Here is a 21,650-nt window from a genome sequence, read left to right on the forward strand (position 1 = left end):
GCTGTAAAATAAGAGGATTGGACTAGATTCCTACAAGTGGTTCCTCCCATGTTAAATACTTTAATCCTAGGAATCTTCTGTATTTAAAAATCCAAAAGAGCTGTATTAAAGGATAGTGTGACAATGTGAATATGGACATTGTAGAGAGTTTTAGACAAGTCTTAAATGTTTACAATATAGTCATCCTGATACATAAAAGTTTGTCTCCCAGAAGATATTTCTAAATCATTATTTGGCCTGCCTTGGCTCTGGGATAGACCAAACAAGCATCATGCATGAATTGTGCATGCGTGTAAAGCACACAGAAACATGTTATTAGAAAGTAGTCTTTAACCTAAATAGAAAATCAGTAAAGTGGCATTTTAAATTATCTTATAGCCTGATGAAAATTCAATTAGAACATGACACAGAAACATTTAGGAAATGAAGAAGTTTTCTAAGTGCCTTAAAAAAGGAAAGTGAGATTGACTCTTCCTATGTTCAAGAAGTATTTGAGAGAGTTATGCGAATTGGAAGAGCCTCAGATGTGAATTAGCTATTGATATACTAGAGTGTTTGTCTTTGAGATGTTTTTCCCCAGTAATAGTACCTAGATTGCTTAAAGAAATTACCAACACACTTAAAATCTTACAAATTCACTAGATGAGTAGAATAGAATGAAAGACCAATGAATCATGCTTTGAATGAATTTATTTCAACTTTGTCATCATTTTCTACTTCACACTTCTTTTTGCCACATATATTTTATAGCAAAAACACACAATTTTTCCATGTGGGTGAGAATTTGAGTTATAGCCACAATATTATTGTTGAAGTATGTTTAGTTTCAAAGTGTTTCCAATAAAATGACTCTGGTAGTATGTTATAATATTGTGAAAGAAGAAGAATAATGATCATTAAAAACAGAGTAATGAACAAAACCAGAAGCCACAAAGAAGTCTTTTCAAGAGAGCATTTCCAACATTGTATTTAAGGATGAATATATTCTTATATTTCCTTATATGGAGAATAATGTATATGACATTCTGGAAGAAGAATAAAATAACTAAAGAAAGAGAGAGAGAGAGAACAAACCAAACACAGAATGTAATTATTTTTGTTACTGTTCAAATTATTATGATGGGAGTTTCACAATAATATTTAACAAGCACAAGCTTCAGACTTCATCACATCTGGGTTCAAAACCTGAGCCCTAGGAGCTTGGTCAAAAGCCTCAATCTCTGTGAGTCTGTTTGCTCATCTATAATATGTGGATGGCAGTTCTGAATTTGCATTACAATTAAGTGAACTCACAAAACCAAATCAGTTCCTCTTAAGTGAGAAAAAGTGGCAAACTTTGTTGTTACTATTTTAATATTTATTATGAATATTTTTACTTGTTACCTTTTTCAATATCTATAATTAGAAAATAAAAATATTTCCATTTCAAAGCATTCAATAATAGCTCTGTGAGCTTATAAAATGCTTCCTTGAGTTTCTTTCGGTTTGGTAAACATTTGTTTTTAACCTTCATTGAGATTGCTCTGGTTTTCAATATGATAAAGTGTAGGTCTCTATTTTAAACATCTTTTCTGAGAAGATATGTAGCTATGTGATTTGCAAAATGCACAGCTTGTAGGTCTTGTAACTTTAAAACATTTCCCTTCTCTTTGCCTGCAGCCCTTCACGTCTCTGTTTCTTGGTCACCAGTTGAGTACAAACTCTCTCATTTTAAAATGTTATCTATGTAAATTCGTCTGCCACAGCTGGACAAGATGCATTCAAGAGTTTTTCTGTTTCCTGTGTGGTGAAGCAGCTTTCCCCTAACGACTATTTCCCATCAGTACCACAAAGACCTACCTTCTTAACCACTGTTTCAACGGTTTCTTACCACTTCCACCTTTCTATAGAACGTTTCATTTGGAAGGAGAGTCACAAATACTTGTTCACTGGGCTGTTCAGACTGATAACATCTCTTGGGACTTGAACATTGATGCACAATTCTCATCTGGAAAAAAAATTCAACTGTCAAACATTGGCAAATAATACCAGAAATGAAAACAAACTCTTTTCTGTCTCAGTGTCACCATAAAATAATTTGCTTTGCTCTCTTAGAAAATAAAATTCTTTACCTTTTTTCTAAAAATCAAAGTAAAGACATTTTCTTATTTATCTCTTTTGCTTACTTACAAAAATTTTTAATATATTTGGATTCTAGGCATGTATTTTACTGATAAATTCATTACATTTTTAGTAAAACTTTAGACCTAAGAATAGAAAATCAAATGAGATTGACAAACATGGTAACATAGGCTTATTTTTTTAATAAGGAATGAGAGAATTCTAGTACTTTATTCTAATAAAATAATGTCAAGACTTTTCTTTACATGTTCAAGATTTTTCATCTAAAAAAAGACCCATGTTAATTATTAACTGCAGAAACAAATTACAAGTGTTATGTTTACCTTTCTTATACAGAAATAATAATATAGTCTTCAAAAATCACAATTATTTTACCTGCTCATTTGTAAAATACTAAATGCATTTGAATTATTTTTCATAAATTAAGGAATTATAAAAGTTTAACTGTCATTTGTACATTATATCTTGATCTTTTCATTCATTTTTATTTTCTGGATTTATGGTCTTTATTCTTATGGTTTTCATTCTATTGTATGTTTCCAAGATATTTTCAAATAGAGTTTTAACTGAGTGATGCTAGATTAGAACATTTTCTAGTTCAAAATATTTGATGATTCAAAATTATGTTATGGCTTAATATTACCCCTACCCTCAATAAGCACACACTGATAAGCAACGACGTGTGTGGAATAAAAATGACAAGAAAGTGTGGCTGTGCCATAGCAAAAGGCAGAACTGAGAGCTAATGTTTATTACTTCTCTAAGCACCAGAAAGTGTGTACTAAAGAATACTAGGTTTTTAGACTATGATAGGTGTTCCACATACAACTACAGACATGCCAATATCTACTGGAGTAAGTTGGATAATTTCTTGCTGAAATAAAGTTAAGTTGGTATCTTTACACAGGTCTTCTCATAGACTTTGATGTGTTAACACTCTGAATGTCCCAGAGGAGGATATAGTGCAGATCTCTTGAAGCACCTCCTAAAACTATGAAACACCCCTCGGCCCTATTAGTATGTAAAACAAATATTGGCAAATTATTGATAAAGAATCTGCTTATGCTGTTTTTCTGTACATTTAAGTAACCACAAATTGTGTTTTTTCTTTCACAATATATCACTTCCTTTCCATTCTCAGTGTCCCCACCCTAGTTTGGGCTTTTACCTCTCTCTGCCCACCTCTAGTTTCTCTTCTTGTTCCATCCTATGAATTTCATCATATTAATCTTCTTAATGCAGCTCTAACAAGATCACAAATTTCTTTGAATATTTGCCACAGCTTCCTTTATGAAGAGTAAAAATCCTTAAAAATGTAATCTGATATGCAGGGGTATCTATAATGCAATCCCAACCAACTTTCTAACATTTTTTTTTAAATGACAGTGTTTCTTGGCCCACTTGTTTGATGAATTGACCTGGTCACCAGTCATGTCAGAAATTTCTTTTCTCTGATCTTTTGATCACATTAGTCCTTTGTCTGGAATATGCTCAACCAGCTTGTTCCTATTGAGATCCAGTGTAGTCCATTCCTTGGTTCAAATTGAAATGAAATTTCCAGCATGGAACTCTCAGATCCTTCCAACAGGACACAGCCTTCCCCTCATCTGAAACTCCATAAAAGTTTGTTAGAAAATTTTTGAGGTATATATCACATCTGTGTATAGTTGCCTCAGTTGCCTGTCTAAAGTGTAAAATGGTTTGAGATAGGAGATAGAACATCGGGGAGAGATTTCTGCTAGGAAGTCCATAGCTTTAGGCAGTGGTCAGTTTATATAAGAAGTGGGTGCAGGGGCAATCATCTGATGAGTTTATTATTCTGATAAAGTAAACGCTAAAACATTTCAGAATCACTTCTTTAAGAGAACAGCTATAAGACACTCATATTATCTTTAGCAAAACAGCTATTATTTTATATACTTTATTGAATATACCAAATTTAGAGTGTGTTTTTCAAATATTTTATATAACTTCATATTTGCTTTTATTCTTTGAACAGAAGATAGAAAAAAAATTCCTAGTCCAAAAGAGTACATCTTCTTTGCTGCTTTTACTAGTGCTATTGCAGTCCTTCAAGACCCTAAACCATGCTAGCCCCAGATAGGTATGTTAACCTTAAAGACAGCTTCTAGGAAATGCTTGAGTGCATCACATCTAAAAATCTCTATTTATGAACATTAGACAATATTGTGATTTTAAAATTTCCCTAAGACAAAAATAAACTAAAATATTTTAAGTAGAAAATAAATAAATACATATAAACAATTTTACATTAAAGCAATTAAGAAAGTTTCTCCCTAAGACAGCAGTAATTTCAGGGCAACTATGGAGCCCTATCAGGACTGAAAGACCATCTTACATCTAGGATAATCTGGTCATTAGAGTTGTGGAGGGGAACTCACAGACACGAATCAATATTTCTAATATGTAATACTTTATGCTGTAGACCAAATCTTTACAACAATTCTGTTCTCTTCCAAAGAGCAGTTGGGACACAGATCCTGAGTTATACTTGAGGAACCTTCAGCAAGAGCATTACGATAGATTCCCAACAGCTAGAATCCTTTCTTGGAATTCATAATGAAAAGAAAAGACCTGCTTTTAAACCTTTCTCTCAGCTTTTACCTTAGGTTCACAATAGACATGATTTTAATGGAACTAATGTGTCCATATCCAAGGTTCTTCTCCCATCCTTAATTCAAAGCAATTTTGATAAAAGTAAAGGTGAGTTAGCTATATGGATTTGAGCTCATATAAGTGAATGCTGACTTCAGAGCTACAATTTACATGTAGTAAGGCTTTATTACTTCTGGTCTATCTACTGTCATGTAACTGACAGGTGGTAGGTTAATGTATGTAGAACACACATGTGTGTATTTGATATACTTCCTGCTAATGCTTATGCAGATTATTTAGACATCTGGAATCAATTTAACAATTGTGTGAACTTTACGTAAATAGCCATTATCCGACTTAATGATTTTAGTGGCTGCAGTTGCCGGGGTTGTCAGTGGTCCTGGCATAGGAAATTTGAATTGAAGAAGATTACTTCCCTTTGGGCTCTTTCACTAGAAGAGCAGTTTGAATCAAAGAGAAAAATACCTGCTCAAACTCATTATCAAAACTGGATAATGGTAAATGGCAGCCTGTGGGAAATCTAAAGACAATTTAATTTATTTCTCTAATGAAGGGACCAGCATTATTATTTAAAATTAGTCCCTTATCTTACTTATACCTATTCTCTAGGCAAATATTTTAGAATGGATTGTAATTCATTTCTTTTTAAATTTATACTATTTGTCACTCACTATTGCTGCCCTGAGTGACTTGTACAATATAAATGATTTGGAGGTACAACCAAGGAATGATATGGTTTAGGCAGGCTTCTAATTTGATAAAAATAATCCTTTGATGTCTAAAATTATTTTTATACTATGCTGACCAAATAGACTGTGGGAAAATATTGCCTCTTTGTTTATCCCTAATCAATTATAGAAAGTTATCAAACAGGCTTGACTATTTCATTTTTGGACAATTTAATGTCACTTAATCTCTATGTTTTTTAAAGATAGCCAAGAAGAAAAAGAACAGTGCTAAAAATAAGTGAGTTAAAATTCAGATGGAATTTTGATTTTAAATAATGAATAAACATTAATTTTAAAATTTAGAAAGTCCAAATAATTTAGGGGGAAGATAACATTGAGTCTCAATAAATGATATTTTACTCAGCCAGCAAGAGCAACTATAAATGTAGAAATTGTAAATATCATTAGACTTCTGCAAGGATAATCATTAAGCAGAAATCTACCGATTACTAAACAATTTATTCCACTTGGGTCCTATAAAAATTTATCCAAATTGTGGATTTTTAAAAAAATTTCAGATCCAGTTATACTACCCTATTATATAACAACAAATTTCTTGCTTAAAGATAAAGGTAACACCAAGAAAAGACCTCTAACTTTACAAATTATTTAAATATTATTATTTAATGACCTTCTTTTTTCATGCAAAATTATTTTCTTAATTATATCTTTAGATAACATTCTCCCAGAATGAACTCCTAGTATTGTTTATACCATCTTTCAAAATAGAAATCCAAATTATAGCCTTCTTTTGCTATTTCTCAAATACAGCTATCAGCTTTCAAACAAATTGTTGCCCAGGATTCTCAGTCTACCAAACTGTGAGATAAATGGGGCTGGGAGTGGTGGATCACAGTTGTAATTCAGGTAGTTTGGGAGGCAGAGGTGGGAGGTTCACTTGAGCCCAAAGTTCGAGAGCAGCCTGGGCAACATAGTCAGATTTCTGTCTCTACAAAAAACTTAAAAAATTAATTGCATATGGTGGTGTGCACCTGTAGTCTGAGCTACTAAAAAGGCTGAAGCAGAATGATTGCTTCAGTCCAGGAGTTCAAGAAGGCAGTGAGCTGTGATCACACCGCTATACTCCAGCCTGGACAACAGAGTGAGATCCCATCTCTATTTTAGAGAGAGAGAGAGAGAGAGAGAGAGAGAGAGAGAGAGAGAGAATTTTATGCATATATAAACTATTGAAACCTAGTGGAGAAAAGGAATAAGCAAGGAATACATCTTTTTTTAAGTCCTTAGTAGTCTCTTACTAAACGTGTTAGTTCATAGTTTGGAACCGCCTTTGGTGCAAATCATCCCTTTAATTTTAGATTCCAGTCTTTAGTATTTTCTTAAAGCATATGCCACAACATACTACCAAAATTAGAATGCAGAACAACAGTTAAGAACAAATAAATTTCAATTTAAAATAGTGTAAAAAAATATATTATCCTAGGTCTTATTTTAATTCTAATTTATTTGATGTAGCTATTGTATTAGATGAAATGGACTAAAAGAATATAAAGTGATATATTCATCTATACATGATAGCATAGATTCATTTTTAGGTTCTAGCAAGTAGCTTAACAAAGCTACTACTTTTGTTGCAATAATTAATATTTTAAAATGAGGAGAAAGTCTTTGTTGCTTAAGTTGACATACACTTCATACCTAACGTGCAAGTAACATGCAGCATTGCTCAGAATTAGCCTTTCTACATATACAGTAAAAATAACGACCGACATTAGTGAATGTTACCTATGTGGCAGTCAATTTATATATTTGATAATTTATCATTTAGAGAAAAACCGAGGCTAGAAGAAACTAGCTTGAATATAGGTCAGACTTTTTACATTAGACTCAACCCTGCTTGCTCCATGTATTTAGATGACAAATTGAGCAAAAGGAGGAGGCTTCTCTCAGATGAAGGTGGTAGCCAAGGGGCTCTTGCCACCCACAGCGCTGAGAAGATCAATACATGGCACTCATAGACCCATTTGCAGTGAACCAGCAGGGAATGTGGCCTACAGTACATTAATCTCTATTCTTCAACACAGTAGTCACATTTTAGACATTTGTCAGAGAGTTCAACCATAAAATGACCCACTTGAGATATCTATCACTTCAAAGATGCAGTCTAAAAATGGACCTATTTCTCATTTTGAAATTATCAAAGCTTTAGTCCTGTTTTAAGATTGAGCTTTCATTCATTTAATTTCTTTTCAGGCCCACTCTGAAGCACAGTGCTGAACCTAAGAAGACTTTCAATCTAGATATGTAATGGGCATTCCTTCAACACATTAATCCTGGATTTATTTATAGTGCTTCTGCTATGTGCCGGGCATGGCTTTAAAGTTATAGAAGAAAATAAAGCAAGTCCCTGACCTCAGGAAGCTACATTCCAGTGACAGACACCTGTTTCTCTTTCCATGTAGGCACTTGATTTTCTCTAATAAACCAATACGCATGATGAAGCACACATAACAGAACAATATTACAAAATATTAAGCAGGCTTCACTACCCACCCATCCTATCTACCACTGCAACACACACACATTTTCTTTCAAAGCAGTGATGCTCTCCTTCCCCACTCCTTTGATACTACAGGTCTTGACACTCCCATTGCTCCAAGGGAGAGGTATTATGACAGAGCCAGAAAATCATGATGTCAGAAAACTATTGGCTTTATGAAAACATGAATGTCCAAGGTTTAAGAGAGAAGAGCTGGAAAAGTGCAAAGCATTTTCCTCTGCTCTAAATGGAGATGAGATTAAAATTTTAAAAAAGGATAAATGAAAAACCACCTCTGAAAACTTGGAGAGAAAGAGAATGGGAAAAGAAAACAAGAAAGTCAGACTCAGGTGAGGGTCTCTTGAAAGAGCTGAGGCATCAGCTCCAGGAGATGAGTGGTAGAATGCCAGGAGAGAGCTACGGAATTCAAAGCAGAAAAGACCTTGCCATCTTCTGAAAGGGAGGAGATATGTGAGAAAAGTTGTAGATAATCCTGAACCATGGTAATAGTTAACATGAAGTATAAGCATACTGAATCCAGATGAAACCTGATCCAGCTCCCTGGTCTCTCATTTTGCAGAGTGCGCATTTTGCAGAGCATCTCAAAATGACTTCTGCCTTTTAAAAGGTGAGAAATGTAGGGAGAGAGAAATTAGGCTGAGCAAACAGAGAATATGTGGGCTGATGGCAACTTGGACAACTCCGTGGAGGCAGAAAGGGCCAGCAGAGAGTGATACACCCTGTGGTCACCAACAGACATTTGGTGTCCAAGGACTCAGTGTTCTCTCACCCATCTCTCAACAACTTTAGGACTCAATATCCCTAACAGATGCATTCATGGGAGAAGAGGTTTAAGGAAAATCTGAAATGACTGAGTTTAAACCTTTATTTCCTAAACTTACTCAAAATTGGTGACTATTACATCTTCTGATATGAACCACATAAGGTCTTTAAAGAGAGATTTGTTTGAATTATATAAAAATTTATAAATTATATTTTTATACCTAAATGCCCCATTAGATATATTGTGCATGTTACAAATATAAAGCAGGGGGCACTGCATATAATGTTATCATTAAAGTTGAAGTTTAGATGACAGAGTCAAAAGGCATTCATCAATATTTATGCTTTGCTTTTCAAATGAACTCAACTATCCTCATTTCACTGACAAAAATCAGTGTGAGTTATTAGTCTTATTTCAACATGATAGCATTAAAAATATTGGCTTCCTGCATGGTTCATAATAATACTTTCAATTTCAATTTCAATACTTCACTTAGGAAAAGGTGGATAAAAACTTTTCTTATGTCAACTCATTAGTCTTTGAGAGTTTTAATTAATAAAATATTTCCAACTAATATTTTTATAAAAGATCTAAAATGATTCTCCTTGTGAACAAAGGACACTTAAAGAAAATATGATAAAATTCCCACTTTATTTTTAGTGTCTTTTTTGATCTACTTACTAACATCATGTAGAAATAAGATAGTACTTATTAATAAAATAAATTATGCTTTGAAATAAAATTCTTTCACAGATTTAGCACAGGCCTGTTACTATAATGGGGTAACTCATAAATCTCTAGACACCCAGGCAGGGTTAAGTGAGAAACATTCAAACAAAATTTCTACCACAGATTGCTTATACAACCAAACAGTGGAAAGAATAAAAGTGCTTCTGGGGTTTATATCTTTTGGTGCAATGGGTAACATATTTAGATACTAAACAAAGAAATGCAGTTCTTTGTGGTTTTTGAAAAAAAAAAAAAAAGGCACTGGATCATTTTAGATTAACAAAAGCAAAGAAGATTAATGCTGTTTTTAATCAGAAAGAAAATTCAGCTTTACCAGACTCTCTTTATTACAGAAAATTCAGATCACTTCAGACAGAACCAAACATGATTACAAATAAATCACTCCTTTTCTTCATGGCTGTTTACTAATGTGTTGTATCAAACAAATAAACAAACACACACATAAATAAATGTTTACTTCCTCTAGGTGAAAAAATCTCAATATCAGTTTTCACAAATATTCTATTTCTGTCATGATTTCCAGATTTTCACTCAGATAGTCCTATGATTAATGTTCTTCAGTTTGTGAAGGTGCTGCCCAGCACTGGATAGGCCATTAAAGAAGTGCTCTGATCATTGCAGAACAAAATGCAACAAAAGCCTGTCTCAATCTGAATGCCTCCTGTCCACTGATGCAATTTAAGACTGAATTAGCTTTTTATGAAGTCAAATCACGTTTTAGAGATGTATTATTGCCAAAAAACCAGTGTCTCTTTCACATGTCTGCCTTGTCCATCCTGCATTAATGCAAACAATTTCTGTTTGTTTGTTTTATTATCTATTCAGAATTCAGCAAATTAAAAATCAATTTGGAGGCATAATATGGAGGCTATCTAAGGATAGTATTGAGTGAGAAGAACCAAGGCATAGTCACATAACACTGGAAAAACGAGCCAGAATTCAATCCTGGCTCTGTTATAAGCAAGCTCAGTGGCCCTATGTCAATCATTTCACCTCTCAGGGCATTGGTTTCCTCATCTATACAATCGTGGTTTGAAACTGTGTGATCTTAGCTTCAGTATAATTCTAAGATGATATTAATCTCTAAGTTTCATCTTATTAATTTTGTACCATGACTAATGATATAGTTTGGCTCTGTGTCCCCACCCGGATCTCATCTTGAATTGCACTCCCACAATTCCCACATGTTATGGGAAGGACCCAGTGAGAGATAATTTGAATCATGTGGGCGATTTCCCCCATACTGTTCTCTTTGTAGTGAATAAGTCTTATGAGATATGATGGTTTTATCAGGGGTTTCCTTTCTTACATCATTGTCATTTCCTCTTGCCACCACCATGTAAGAAGTGCCTTTCACCTCCCACCATGATTCTGAGGCCTCCCCAGTCATATGGAACTGCAAGTCCATTTAAACCTCTTTTCCTTCCCAGTCTCAGGTATTTATCAGCAGCATGAAAACAGACTAATAAAGTAAATTGGCACCAGTCATGGGGTGTTGCTGAAAAGATACCCAAAAATGTGGAAGCAGCTTTGGAACTGGGTAACAGGAAGAGGTTGGAACAGTTTGGAGGACTCAGAAGAAGACAGAAATATGTGGGAAGTTTGGAACTTCCTAGAAACTTGTTGAATGGCTTTGACCAAAAGCCTGATAGCAATATAGACAATAAGGTCCAGGCTGAGGTGGTCTCAAAGGGAGATGGGGAACTTGTTGGGAACTGGAACAAAGGTGACTTTTGTTATGTTTTAGCAAAGAGACTGGCAGCATTTTGCCTCTGCCCTAGGGATTTGTGGAACTTTGAACTTAAGAGAGATGATTTAGGGTATCTGGTGGAAGAAATTTCTAAGCAACAAAATATTCCAGAGGTGACTTGGGTGCTGCTAAAGGCATTCAGTTTTAAAAGGGAAGCAGAGTGTAAAAGTTCAGAAAATGTATAGCCTGATAATGCGATAGAAAAGAAAATCCCATTTTCTGAAGAAAAATTCAGGCTGGCTGCATGAATTTGCATAAGTAACAAGGAGTCAAATGTTAATCCCCAAAACAAGGAGGAAAATGTCTCCAGAGTATGTCAGAGACCTTTGTGGCAGCCTCTCCCATCACAGACCTAGAGGCAGAGGAGGATAAAATGGTTTCATGGGTTCCCGTTCTGTTTGCAGTTTAGGAACTTGGTGCCCTGAATACCAGCCACTCCTTCCGTGGCTGAAAGGGGCTAACATAGAGTTTAGACTATGACTTCAGAGGGTGCAAGCCCCAAGCCTTAGCAGCTTCCACATGATGTGGAGCCTGATGGTGCACAGAAGTCAAGAACTGGGATTTGGGAACCTCTGCGTAGGTTTCAGAAGATGTATGGAAATGCCTGGATGCCCAGGTAGAAGTTTGCTGCAGGGGTGGGGCACTCATTGAGAACCTCTGCTAGGGCAGTGCAGAAGGGAAATATGGGGTTGAAGCCCCCACACAGAGTCCCTACTGGAGCACCACCTAGTGAAGCTGTGAGAAGAGGTCCACCATCCTTCAGACCCCAGAATGGTAGATCCACTGGCAGTTAACACTGTGCACCTGGAAAAGCCACAGACACTCAACACCAGCCCACAAAAGAAGCTGGGAGGGGGGCTGTACCCTACAAAGCCACAGAGGCAGAGCTGCCCAAGACCATAGTAACCCACCTCTTGCATCAGTGTGACCTGGGTGTGAGACCTGAAGTCAAAGGATATCATTTCGGAGCTTTAAAATTTGACTGCCCCACTGGATTTTTGGACTTGCATGGGCCCTGTAACCCCTTTGTTTTGGCCAATTTCTTCCATTTGTAATGGCTGTACTTACTCAATACCTGTAACCCCAATTGTATCTAGGAAGAAATTAGCCTGCTTTTGATTTTACAGGCTCATAGGTAGAAGGTACTTGCCTTGTCTCAGATGACACTTTGGACTGTGGACTTCTGGGTTAATGCTGAAATGAGTTAAGTCTTTGGGGGACTGTTGGGAAGGCATGATTGGTTTTGAAATGTGATGACATGAGATTTGAAGGGGCCAATGTTGGAATGATATGGTTTGGCTCTGTGTCCCCACCCAAATCTCACCTTAAATTGTACTCCCATAATTCCCACATGTTGTGGGAGGGACCCAGTGGGAGATAATTTGAATCATGGGGGCAGTTTTCCCCATGCTATTCTCTTGGTAATAAATAAGTCTCATGAGATATGATGGTTTTATCAGGGGTTTCCTCTCTTGCATCTTCCTCATTTTCTCTTGCTGCACCATGTAAGAAGTGCATTTCACCCCCTGCCATGATTCTAAGGTCTCCTCAGCCATGTGAAACTGTAAGTCCAATTAAACCTCTTTTTCTTCCAAGTCTTGGGTATGTCTTTATCAGCAGTATGAAAACGGACTCATACAACTTTACTCTATTTTTAAATCTTAGCTTTTTTCATCCGACTTTGCTTTTATAAGTGTACCTTTATTTTTATCCAAGCCATTGATTAAAATGTTGAATAAGACAGTATCTAATGCATGTCACAAGAAACCTAACTCAAGGCTGACAGTGATTCAAAGCTTGGTATTCTTTGGGTGTGGTTATTCATAACTGGAATAATAACTTTATTATTATTCTTTCAACATTCACTCGTTTTATCTGCAGGAATATCTTGGAAAACTGATTAAATGTCTTTCAGAAATCAAGATATATTCTGACAGCTCAAGTCAGTGTGCATGTTCAGATCTCTGAAAATTAACCTTGAAGGAAGCTGAGAAAGTTACACTTTATCTCAGTGTTAGATTCTAGTAAATGGGTGACTCAGAAGGTACTCTATAGAAGGAAAAAATATATTTGAGATAGAGATCTTTTGCCCCCACAATCCTCCCCTTCTTCACACACGCACACACACATACACACACACACTTCTGTTTATTCTTACTCCTGATGTAGTTACAGGCAGAACACTATCAGTGAGTCAGGTTTGGTAGAGATGAAGTGACTGGGAGCAGGTGAAACTGTGTCATACACAGTGGAATCTGAGACTGGTCACACTCAAGCAACACATCATGTGTTTGTTTCTACTAACCCATGTTAGTAGAAACATGGGTTAGTAGAAACACATCATGTTAGTGAGAATCTAAGAGTAGAGAAACTCCCAAGGGCAATGCCAGATCAGCTCTCCTCAGTAGGTAAGAAGAGGCTACAGTGGCTACAACTAGTGTAGGCACTCTAAAGTTATTTCCAGGTGGGCAAGATGCAAGATGCATTTTTGTAGCTGAGGTCCAGAGGAGCTGGATAATTTTAACTACTCAACAGATGAAGACAGAAATGGGATCACATATTTCCAATTGTGTTCATCATACCTGGTGATATTCTCCGGCTACACAGTCTAGCTCAATCTGTACAAGCCACGAAAACCACAGAGGGATGAACAGGAATTTAAGGGCAGCTGCCTCAATAAGGAGTCACAATTTCTTTCCTACTGCAGAACTTCTAGCAGTTTTCAGTCCAGGAACCACTGATGGGAAGAGAGACCAACTCCTCAGGGGAAGGACCCTACATTACCATTAAAAGTGTTTAGGTAACAATTCTCCAGTCTTTCCCCAAAAGGTCTGTGGCCATTTGCTTAGGTAATTGTTCACTGGGGAAAAGGGAACACTGAAATAGTTCAAGGACTGTTTCATGTAGGATTCGAGTTGACCTAGATAAACAGGGGCTGGAAGAAATACCATGGCCGCTATATTAGATTAGGTATAAATGAGGGCTGATAATAAATTCAGGTTCTGGAACAGGTCCAGCTCACAGTGGGTCTACTAGGACCATGGATGCTCATTTTCTCAGTCTTCAATATATAATTAAAGTAAGAACACCTTATTGTTGGGAAAAATCCCACTCTGGTTCCTTGGCCTGTGAGGTAGGGGATATTGTAAAAAGAAATGCCAAATGGAAGCCTCTGAAATTACCCTTGTACTCTACAGTCAAGAGAGTAAATCCAAAATAATACCTTATTCTGGAAAAATAGCAACAATTAGCGCCATTATTAAAGACCTAAGGATCCATAGGAGGTAGTCCCGATGATATTGCCATTTATTCACCAACATAGAAAGTCAGATGGATCTTTGAGCATGAGAGTGAGCTACCATAACTCAAGTAAATTTTTGCCTTAATTGTAGGTGTTGTGTCATATATGATATCTTTTCTGGAGCAGTGGATTAGTTCGTTCTTGCATTGCTTTAAAGATAAAGCTTTATCTTTAAAGCTTTATCTTTAAAGCTTGCATTGCTTTAAAGATGACTTTTTATACCTGAAACTGGGTAATTTATGAGAAAAGAAGTTTAATGGTTCACAGTTCTGCAGGCTATACAGGGAGAGCAGGCCTGTCACATGTAGGCAGGAGCAGGAGAATGAGTGGGGAGGTACCACATACTTTCAAATGACTAGATCTCACGAGAACTCACTCACTAGTAGGATTTGATTAGCTCACTATAGGAGTGTTACAGAAAGTAGATACCATGAGCAGAGATTTTGGCAGCAGCTGGGCCACCTTCTCTTTTCTATCTACTCCTATTTCAAGCTATTTGACTCTGTTAACCCAGGAGACTTTGGAACTCATGGAAAGCTGGTATAATTGGGATATGACGTCTGTTAAAATCAGAGCAAAAAGAATTGTGGCAGGGCAAACTACTAGAGTAAAGCATTATTGCCTGGGCAAAAGGAAAATAAAGAAGTAGATTGTAGGATGACTCTAGCTTTCACAGATTTGTGGACTCATAAGAAGCAGCTTTATATCTTCTGGACCTATCCTATGATTCTTTCATTTTTTTTTTTTTCATAATTGCTATCTTATATTTTGGGAAACCACAAGAAGATGGGTGACATTCTTCTGAGTGAATATACAAGGTGCCTTTGGCCCCTAGAATATTGAGAGGGTCAGTGATTAATGAGTTATTCTGTCCCTAGAGGCTGAAAGAGTTCAGGGGAGCTAGGGAGTGAAGAGAATTCCTCTAGGTGCTTTGGCAAGAAACAGGCAACCCTCTAAACTGTGGGTGTTAGAACTATTCTGCTTTTCTTAGCAGTGGGATTCTAAACTCTTAGGAAACTCCAACCTCTAGATCTGAGCTGCATGAGACAAGAAGTCAGAAATAACAACCTATCTAAAATTTCCCACCAGTCAGAAAGGATGATCAGGCAGAATAATCAGGGCATATTTGCAGTGAAGCAAAACTGCTTGTGGGGAGAGATAAAAATATAAAATGTAGAATTCAGTACACTTGAGTTTTAAAAGTCTGTCTTGTGCTAAAACAATAGCAAAGCAAAATAAAACAAAAAAATCATTATTTTAGGGGAAGCGATACAATAGTTGAATTGAACGAGAATGGCCAATATAAAAATCATATTAAGTAACTTAAGAGGTCAAGTACAAGTAACATTTCTAATGACAAAGCAAAACTACAGAGAGATGGCTATCATGAGGGAAAAGATAATATGACTGAAGACTAGATTCATGAGATACAATATAAATGATAGAATTTTCAGGAGAAAAAAACAGAAATAGGAGAGACAATAATTGAATAAATTATTTAAGAAAATTCCCCTGACATGAAGAAAAAACTAAAGTCTGAGCAGTAAAAGGACTTTAAGAGTTCTAAATAAAGAAACAAATCTAACATTTTATCCTGGTGAAATTCCTAAAGTCAAAAGTTTTTTAAATATAGACATCTCCAAATAGAAATCAAAGTTGTCTGCAAAGTTTGTAGAGAAGGTATGTTTGGCATGGTATTTCTTATTAGTAATAGTTGACACTAAAAAGAGAGAAAGGATTTATAACTCGAGAATTCTGTAACCATCTGGGATATTATTTAAGAATTTAGAATATGTACCACACAAATACCTTGCCTGAAAACAATTACTTGAAAAAAGACTCGCAGCGATCAAAAGGGAATTCAAGAAAGAAGAGGCAGAAGGAAGGTGGTGACCTGTGTTCCTATCCGCCTATCCATTCGTTCATTCATTCACCTATTTATTTACTCATTCTCTTTTTCAATATATTTTTTCTATCTTAATAAATAAAATCTAATAATAGGTTATTTAATGTTAAATTAAAAAATCTTGAGGCTGGCCAGGTGCGGTGACTCATGCCTATAATCCCAACACTTTGGGAGGCCAAGGTGGGTGGATCATGAGATCAAGAGATCAAGACCATCCTGGCCAATATGGTGAAACCCCGTCTCTATTAAAAATACAAAAATTAGCTGGGTGTGGTGGTGCACGCCTGTAGTCCCAGCTACTCTGGAGGTTGAGGCAGGAGAATCACTTGAACCCGGGAGGCGGAGTTTGCAGTGAGCCAAGATCACCACCACTGCACTCCAGCCTGGTGACAGAGCGAGACTCTGTCTCAAAAAAATAAAAATAAAAAAAAAAATCTTGAGGCAGCCAGGTGTAGTGACTCACATCTGTAATGTCAAGACCGTGGGAGGCTGAGGTGGAAGAATCACCTGAGCCTAGCAGTTCAAGGATGAAGTGAGCTATGATTGTGCCACTGCATTCCAGTCTGGGTGACAGAACAAGACTCTGTCTTTAAAAAAAAAAAGAAAAAATCTTAAAATTGAAATGGTATCTTGCAAAGAGTGGAGAGACCTAATATAATTCTTTCTGAGGTTTTCATCTTCCTTTGTTATTGTTTTGAGGAATAAGAGAGATCAGAGAAAACTGAGTGTTGACTGAGTAAGACAGTCTATCTCAATTGGGAGCATAGTTGATCTTCTTAAAATAATAGTAGAGTCGTAGATCTCTAATAAGGGCAAGAAAAGGGAAAACCATTAACAGAATGGAAAACCATAATTGAAACAAAAACAAACAAAAGAAAAGGTAACATAAATAGTAATTTGTTCAAATAAAACAATAAGAGAAAGAAAAAATAAATAAAAATCTTAAGCCAATAATAAACATGAGATATATTGATCTCTAAATGAGAATGGAATGAATTTTGCCATTAAAGGTAGACTCTCACAATCAGTAAACATAACACCAATGTACATAATGTTTACAAGTCACACTTAAAACAATTGGTAAGGAGAATTAGGGATTTAAGAAGTGAACAAAAGGATAAGAAAAAATGCAAACAAAGAAAGTAGAAATCTTAGAGTTAATACCAAAAAAGGTGGCATTTAAGGCTAAAAGAAATGCAAGAAACATGGATGGCCATGATATAATGGTAAAAGCTATTAAAAATTGCAAAGTTTCAACAGTAGTCAAATAGTAAGCATTAAATTCTGTACCAGCATGAACAAAGTCATAGCTGAAATTATAAAGAAATATTACAGAGCAGGTCTCGAGCAGGGGCAAAGTCTCCATCTTGATGGAGTGGAAGCTCCAACTGACTTGATGAAATGTTTAAGGCAGCAAAGTAAGTTATTTTAACTAGTGTACTCAGTGTCTACATACAAACATGAAATGAAAATATGTCAAGACAAATCTTATTTACACATGTCTAGTTGAAGCATGCCCAAAGAGAATGTGTCATGAAAACCTAAGAAGAAAGACCATTCATTTATGTTAAGGGCCAAATAATAGATCTCGCAAATGTATACTTTTTTTTGGTCACTTCTCCCTCCTCTGGTTCAGTGCTTCTACTTCCACCCAGATGCCCAGTAAACCATCTACCTACTCAAAGAGTCAGCCTGGACCTTTCTAAATGTTGTTCTGCAAATAATCTTGTCTTCATTCTATTTACTAGAAGGGGAAATGGAAGAGGGTTGACTGACTCCATTTAGAGCACTAATTTATCTTAATTCTTACAAATAATCAGATAATATAACTGCAATTGCCTTTTTGCCTACACATAAAGCTAACCTATTCAGACTGAAGAGGCAACATTGATTCTCTTTTCCTGCTTAAGAGTTAGGCTAAAATAAAACTATCTTAATCCATTCAGTTGATTGTTTAATGTATAACATGTAATATGCTTATTGACTTTTGTTCTTAGGGAAGAAAACTCTGCAGATTAAAAATGGGGAAGAAAACCAAAATGATTTATCTGGAACACACAATTGACTAAGGGATACACATATATACAGAGAAAGATTAAACAGCTTCTATTGTAGCTAATCTATGTGTTTATGTCAAATAATCTTATTTACCTTCATGTTAACTTTTAAAATCATACTTAAAGTCTATCCCCAATTTCCATGTGCCTGAGAGGAATAATGGGAAGAAAATAGTACTTGTTATATTAACCAGAAATTATAAATTGTACTTAAATTTATAAATTATAAATTTTACTTAAAAATTTTGAAGTGATATAAAAAACAACATGAAAACAATGCATGTCATTATGTATGTTTCTGAGATACTCATTTGTTATTTGTCAAAACTTTTAAGTGGAAGAGAAAAATATAACAGATTTTTCAAGGGGGAGAAAAAAATGAATTTTTATATGGGTCAGAATATACACGAACTGAAAGTAAAAATTAATCTGGATTCCCATTATCTTCACTTACATTATAATTCTTCATAGTTATATTTTCTAGAGAAAATAAAGGAAAAATAATTGGTAACAAAATGCTCAAGATGTATACTTTTTCCATTATTGCAAGATGCCAAGTGGTCAAGGGCAAGGATGTTGTTCTGAGTGGCAGGAGATGTGAATTGCATTCCCTTTTCCATTGCCAACTTGCCAAGTTGTCTTGGGTCAGCAAATTTATCTAACTAAGCCTCAGTTTCTTCAACTGTTAAATGATAGGGTTAGACTAGAGAAAAACTATAGTTCATTTCAGTCCTAAAATAATTATGGTTATGATGTCATAGCTAAGTAGAGACATTGGGGCAGCCTTTAATTATTGGTGGTGTTACTAGTGCTCAAGCCATATGGAACTTCTTTAACCTTGGCTATATCCATGATAGAACAATAGCTTGACACTTAAAAGAAAAACTCTCCAAAATATTTCTCATGCTTGCTATTCAAGTTTATTTCCAAAGTTAACCGAAAGTCATTTTCCATAATTTTATTATTAACAAACTGTACCTTTTCTCTAAGGAATAGTAATAAAGGTGACACCAAATGAGAAAGAGATCCCCAAAGGGAAGATTCTTCCCAAATATTACCATAAGAGTTGGATCATAAAATGGTTAGAAGTGGAAATTATACATATATAGTTTGAGCTTTTGAAAATTGAAGTCCGACAGTGTTTTTATTTTAATTTGGTGAAAAATGATAGTAGAAACTTAATGAGACATGTAGTCCTCCTCTTTGATTAAAAATATGCCAGATATTAGAACGACAAGCACAAATCCTTCCATTCATCTTTCACTTTCTTGTTTTCTAAGAAGAGAATGCAAACAACATGGATTTTTCCCCCCTGGTCCTTCTCTGATGTAGTACACGTAAGAATCTGGTGCTATCTTAACTATTCCCTCAGCTTAAGCAATAATAATAACGAACACTTGTTGAGTGCTTATAATGTAAGTTCTAGCCTAAGTACCACACAAGTGTTATTTAATTTATTCCTTATAACAATCTAGAAGGTAGGTATCATTATAACCTTCCATTCATAGATGAGGAAACCAAAGGTCAGAGAGGGCCCAGTGTTGCACAGATAGAAAGCAATGTGGCAGGCCACCTGGCTTCAGAGCATGCATGCTTAGCCACAACAGAATACTTCCTCTCCACCCTGCAGCACACATGGAAATACAGACGTAAAAAACGTAAATGAAGTTCATTTGAATTATATAGATCCTTATTGGTAAGTTCTGAATAAAATTCTGGTGGCAAACTCCTTAAAGTTCCAATTCCAAGCACAGAGATGATCATGGAAGGTTTTATATAACATGTGTAGAACCTGTCCATGGCTGGGTTTTCTTTTGTTCAGTGTTGGGTCTCAGCACCTAGAAGACTACCTGGCATAGGGTGAGTAAACTCTGTGCATGTATTCTATAAATTAATATTTTAACATAGCATTGGAATGCAAGTTTTAATCTGAATAAATCTATATTTTAGAACTCAGTTTTGTATACCCGTTTAACTTGACACTTTTGAAGCGTCTCATTGTAATTCAAGTGGTATGTACTGAATTAACTCTGTTTTTCAAACTTTGTGAGAAGAAACAAAATTATTAGATATTGTTAACAATTATAACAAATCCAGTTTGTTAATCATTTGATCTTCTTTTCAATAAAGCTTTTCATGTTTTATTTGAGGAGAAAAGAAGAATGCCAAAACCCATGTGGGTTCCGTCTTTGGTCTAACATGTATTTTTCTAAAATAACAAATGTAACTGAGAAGCTTGCCTGGGTGGTATAAAAGAGTCAGTTAATTGGTAGTCAGCCTTTCTTTTTATAGTTGACTATAAGTCTAAACGCTGATTTAGAAGAAAGATACGTTTTTACTAAAGAAAGCCCTATATGCTATATTAAAAGTGTGATGACTTTGCTTTTTCAAAGAATCCATAAGCCCCACCCATGTCCTCTGAAAAGTTCGGACTGCCGTGTGGCTTTCTAGCGTACAAAACTTTTGCTTTCCTGCTATATCTCTTTCCTAAATCAACATTCGCACATTGATCCAAACAGATTGGTCTAGCTTGTACCTTAGTGACAGCAACCTGTCATTTTCTGCCTTAGAATATTGTAACTTCATTCATTCTTGCAAATTTTCTTCCCTAACCCCAGAATTTTTTCTAAAAGCCCATATTTTCAGATTTTTCTATTTAAAAGCCAACTTTAAAAATAAGATTTAGAGACTATATTTCCAATAATGTTGCAAAACAGAAGGCCCTTACAGCAGCATAAATTTAAAAAGGTGAGATAATCAGATTTTCTGGAGGCAAAAAACTCCATATTTATAAAAATGTCAATTCTCACATATTAGTTATATTTTAAAACATTTAAAAAGTAATACTTGTCTTTCATTAAATAACATTTATCATCAGCCCACCAGTCACTTCCTTTTTAAAAATACATTGATTTTCAGTACTCTATAGAGTAATAGAAGTAATGGAGCATTTGAATCATGTGCCTTCATAAAAACGTAGACAATGTAAGATGAAATCTGTAATAGTAAAATTAAGGTGGCATGAAGTACTTTTGAAACTTTATACTCTTCTGTATTGATTGTTTTACATTTGCAAGAAAATACAGACACATGTTATGGAGAAAAATTACTAACAATTA

General features: G+C 35.4%; 1 long non-coding RNA gene across 1 annotated transcript in view; it reads right to left on the minus strand.

Annotated features, from left to right (window-relative positions):
- The window catches only part of LOC103230360 (uncharacterized), a 57,042-nt gene that overhangs the window by 31,762 nt on the left and 3,630 nt on the right, over positions 1-21,650 (minus strand). Inside the window, exon 2 of the long non-coding RNA XR_005236110.2 lies at positions 1,871-1,987. This is a non-coding gene — a long non-coding RNA (uncharacterized lncRNA). The remainder of the gene's footprint in view (positions 1-1,870; positions 1,988-21,650) is intronic.

The sequence above is a fragment of the Chlorocebus sabaeus genome, chromosome 25 (genome assembly GCF_047675955.1).
Source record: "Chlorocebus sabaeus isolate Y175 chromosome 25, mChlSab1.0.hap1, whole genome shotgun sequence".
In the NCBI taxonomy this organism is placed as follows: Eukaryota; Metazoa; Chordata; class Mammalia; order Primates; family Cercopithecidae; genus Chlorocebus; species Chlorocebus sabaeus.